Here is a 5,131-nt window from a genome sequence, read left to right on the forward strand (position 1 = left end):
ATCATTTTTATGATTTTTCAGATTATCAAATAACATGTCTCCTTATCATCATTCTTTCAAGAGCCAACATATTTAACATTCTTAAACAACAACTTCAAAAGACATATGCACTGTTCAAGCATTCATTCAGAAAATAAGAAGCATTGTCACCACATCAATATAATTAAACTAAGTTCAAGGAGAAATTCGAAACTCATGTACTTCTTGTTCTTTTGAATTAAAACATTTTTCATTTAAGAGAGGTGATGGATTCATAGGACATTCATAACTTTAAGACAAAGTTACTAAATACTAATGATCATGTAATGAAGACACAAACATGGATAAGCACTTAACATAGAAAACGAAAAACAGAGAGAGTAAGAACAAGGAATGAGTCCACCTTAGTGATGGTGGCGTTTCCTTCTTGAGGAACCAATGATGTCCTTGAGCTCTTCTATGTCTCTTCCTTGTCTTTGTTGCTCCTCCGTCATTGCTTTTTGATCTTCTCTTATTTCATGAAGGATGATGGAGTGCTCCTGATGTTCCACCCTTAATTGTCCCATGTTGGAACTTAATTCTCCTAGGGAGGTGTTGATTTGCTCCCAATAGTTTTGTGGAGGAAAATGCATTTGAGGCATCTCCGGGATCTCATGGTGATGAGTTTCATGCGTCTCTTGAGATCCATGAATGGGCTCTCTTGCTTGCTCCATCCTTTTCTTAGTGATGGGCTTCTCTTCCTCAATAGGAATGTCTCCTTCTATGAAAGCTCCAGCTGAGTAACATAGATGGCAAATAAGATGAGGAAAAACTAGCCTTGCCCAAGGAGAGGGCTTTTCGGCTATTTTGTAGAATTCAAGGGAGATGACCCTTCTAGTGTAGGGGCGTGCATCTCCTTGCATCATAGGCAAGTTAAACGCCAACCTCACATTTTTCGGACTAAAATCTAAGTATTTCCCCCGAACCATTGTAATATAATTCTTTGGGTTTGGGTTCTTACTTTGATCATGGTTCCTAGTAATCCATGCATTGGCATAGAACTCTTGAACCATTAGGATGCCGACTTGTTGGATGGGGTTTGTTAGAACTTCCCAACCTCTTCTTTGGATTTCATGTTGGATCTCCGGATACTCATTCTTCTTGAGCTTGAAAGGGACCTCGGGGATCACCTTCTTCTTGGCCACAACATCATAGAAGTGGTCTTGATGGGCTTTGGAGATGAACCTTTCCATCTCCCATGACTCAAAGGTGGAAGCTTTTGTCTTCCCTTTCCCTTTTCTAGAGGATTCTCCGGTCTTAGGTGCCATCATTGGTAATGGAAAAACAAAAAGCTTATGCTTTTACCACACCAAACTTAGAATTTTGCTCGCCCTCGAGCAAGAGAAGAAAGAAGAGATGAAGAAGAAGAAGAAAATATGGAGGAGAATAGGGAGTGGTGTATTCGGCCAAGAAGAGAAAAGAGGGTAGTGTTGTGTGAAAATGAGGAAGAATGGAGGGCTATATATAGGGAAGGGAGGGGGGTAAGGTTTCGGCCATATAGGGTGGGTTTGGGTGGGAAATTGATTTTTAATTTTGAAGGTAGGTGGTGTTTATGAGGTAGGTTTATGGGGAAGAGTGGATGGATGTGAGTGGTGAAGTGGTGATAAGGAAGAGAGATTGAGGTGATTGGTGAAGAGTTTTGGGGAAGAGTGTTTATGGGATTGTGTGAAAGAGGGGTGAGAAGAAGTGAGTGGAGGTAGGTGGGGATCCTGTGGGGTCCACAGATCCTGAGGTGTTCAAGGATTTACAACCTTGCACCAAATTAGGCATGCAAAATGCCCTTGCACACAAATCTGGGCGTTCAGCGCCAGATTGGTGCTTGTTCTGGGCTTTGAACGCCCATTTGTTGCCCATTTCTGGCGTTGAACGCCAGAACCATGCTTGTTCTGGGCGTTCAGCGCCAGCTCTTCTCCAGGGTGCAATTCTGGCGTTCAAATGCCCAGATACTGCCCATTTTGGGCGTTCAGCGCCAGAACCATGCTCTGTTCTGGCGTTGAACGCCAGCCAGATGCTTCTTACTGGCGTTTAAATGCCAGTGAGATCCTCCTCCAGGGTGTGATTTTTCTTCTGCTATTTTTGATTCCGTTTTCGATTTTTATATTTATTTTGTGACTACACATGATCAGGAACCTAATAAAACATGAAAGAACAAGAAAAATAAAATTAGATAAATAAAAATTGGGTTGCCTCCCAACAAGCGCTTCTTTAATGTCAATAGCTTGACAGTGGGCTCTCATGGAGCCTCACAGATGTTCAGAGCATTGTTGAGACCTCCCAACACCAAACTTAGAGTTTGACTGTGGGGGCTCTGGTTGACACTGTTTTGAGAGAAGCTTTTTATGCTTCCTCTCCATGTTTACAGAAGGGTAACCTTGAGTTGTAAACACAAGGGAGTCCTCATTCAATTGAAGGACTAATTCACCTCTGTCAACATCAATCACAGCTCCTGCTGTGGCTAGAAAAGGTCTTCCAAGGATGATGGATTCATCCTCATCCTTCCCAGTATCAAGGACTATGAAATCAGCAGGGATGTAAAGGCCTTCAACCTTTACTAACACGTCCTCTACTTGTCCATAAGCCTGTTTTCTTGAATTGTCTGCCATCTCTAATGAGATTTTAGCAGCTTGTACCCCATAGATTCCCAGTTTCTCTATTACAGAGAGGGGGCATGAGGTTTATCCTTGAACCAAGGTCACACAGAGCCTTTTCAAAGATCATGTTGCCTATGGTACAAGGTATTACGAACTTTCCAGGATCCTGTTTCTTCTGAGGCAATGTCAGTTGATCCAGATCACTTAGTTCATTAGTGAACAAGGGAGGTTCATCTTTCCAAGTCTCAATACTAAATAATTTGGCATTCAGCTTCATGATTGCACCAAGAAACTTGGCAGTTTGCTCTTTAGTAACATCCTCATTCTCTTCAGAAGAGGAATACTCATCAGAGCTCATGAATGGTATAAGGAGGTTCAATGGAATCTCTATGGTCTCTAGATGAGTCTCAGATTCCTTTGGTTCCTCAGAGGGAAACTCCTTATTGATCACTGGATGTCCCAGGAGGTCTTCCTCCTTGGGATTCACGTCCTCAACCTCCCTTACAGGTTCGGCCATGGTGGTTATGTCAATGGCCTTGCACTGTCCTTTTGGATTTTCTTCTGTATTGCTTGGGAGAGTACTAGGAGGGATTTCAGTGATCCTTTTACTCAGCTGGCCCACTTGTGCTTCCAAATTTCTAATGGAGGATCTTGTTTCATTCATGAAACTCACAGTGGCGTTAGATAGATCAGAGACTAAATTTGCTAAGCTAGATGGATTCTGCTCAGAATTCTCTGTCTTTTGCTGAGTGGATGATGGAAAAGGTTTACTATTGTTAAACCTATTTCTTCCACCATTATTAAAGCCTTGTTGAGGCTTTTGTTGATCCTTCCATGAGATATTTGGATGATTTCTCCATGATGGATTATATGTGTTTCCATAAGGTTCACCCATATAATTTACCTCTGCTATTGCAGGGTTTTCAGGATCATAAGCTTCTTCTTCAGAAGATGCCTCTTGAGTATTGACTTGCTAAGTCAATATTTTATTCTGAGCCAATATAGCATTCAGAGTATCAATTTCAAGAACTCCCTTCTTCATAGGCGTCCCATTATTCACAGGATTCCTTTCAGAAGTGTACATGAACTGGTTATTAGCAACCATGTCAATGAGTTCTTGAGCTTCTGCAGGTGTTTTCTTTAGGTGAATGGATCCACCTGCAGAAGTATCCAATGACATCTTAGCTAATTCAGACAGACCATCATAGAATATATCCAGGATGGTCCATTCTGAAAGCATGTCAGAAGGACACTTTTTGGTCAGTCCTTTGTATCTCTCCTAAGCTTCATAGAGGGATTCACCTTCTTTCTGTCTGAAGGTCTGAACATCCACTCTAAGCTTACTCAGCTTTTGAGGAGGAAAGAACTTGGCTAAGAAAGCCTTGAGCAGCTTATCCCAAGAGTTCAGGCTATCCTTAGGTTGAGAGTCCAACCATACTCTAGCTCTGTCTCTTACAGCAAAAGGGAAAAGCATGAGCCTGTAGACTTCAGGATCTACTCCATTAGTCTTAACAGTATCACATATCTGCAAGAATTCAGTTAAGAACTGAAAAGGATCTTCAGATGGAAGTCCATGAAACTTGCAGTTCTGCTGTATCAGAGAAACTAATTGAGGTTTCAGCTTAAAATTGTTTGCTCTAATGGCAGGAATGGAGATGCTTCTTCCATGTAAATTGGAATTAGGTGCAGTAAAGTCACCAAGCATCCTCCTTGCATTATTATTATTTTCGGCTGCCATCTCCTCTTCTTGTTCGAAAATTTCTGAAAGGTGCTTGCTGGATTGTTGTAATTTAGCTTCTCTTAGTTTCCTCTTCAGAGTCCTTTCAGGTTCTGGATCTGCTTCAACAAGAATGTTCTTATCCTTGCTCCTGCTCATATGAAAAAGAGGGACAGAAAAATAATAATAATAGGGATCTTTTTTACCACAGTATAGAGGTCCCTGTGTGAGTAGAAGAAAAGAAGAAGAAAAAATTCGAACACGGATGGAAGAGGGGGTTCGAATTTGGGTGAGATGAAGTGTTAGTAGATGAATAAATAAAATAGAAGGAGATGAGAGAGAAGGAGAATTTTCGAAAATTATTTTTGAAAAAGAATTAGTGATTTTTCGAAAATAGTTTTTGAAAAAGGTTAGTAATTTTTTTCGAAAATTAGGAATAAAATTAAAATAATTAGTTAATTAAAAAGAAATTTTGAAAAAGAGGGAAGATATTTTTGAAAATTAGAGAGAGAGAGTTAGTTAGGTAGTTTTGAAAAAGATAAGAAACAAACAAAAAGTTAGTTAGTTAGTTGAAACAAATTTTGAAAATCAATTTTTGAAAAGATAAGAAGATAAGAAGTTAGAAAAGATATTTTAAAATCAAATTTTGAAAAAGATAAGATAAGAAGATATTTTTGAAAAGATATGATTGAAATTAGTTTTGAAAAAGATTTGATTTTTAAAATCACAATTAATGACTTGATTCACAAGAAATCACAAGATATGATTCTAGAACTCAAAGTTTGAATCTTTCTTAACAAGCAAG

General features: G+C 39.5%; 1 non-coding gene across 1 annotated transcript; it reads left to right on the forward strand.

Moving 5' to 3' along the window:
* The first annotated feature begins 3,843 nt into the window (after positions 1 to 3,843).
* LOC148549435 (small nucleolar RNA R71) lies at positions 3,844 to 3,951 on the forward strand. The gene has a single exon (XR_015897177.1). It is a non-coding gene; the product is annotated as a small nucleolar RNA R71 (small nucleolar RNA).
* Positions 3,952 to 5,131: the final 1,180 nt, after the last annotated feature.

Source organism: Arachis ipaensis, chromosome B8 (assembly GCF_059453495.1).
Source record: "Arachis ipaensis isolate K30076 ecotype BB chromosome B8, ASM5945349v1, whole genome shotgun sequence".
Taxonomy (NCBI): Eukaryota; Viridiplantae; Streptophyta; class Magnoliopsida; order Fabales; family Fabaceae; genus Arachis; species Arachis ipaensis.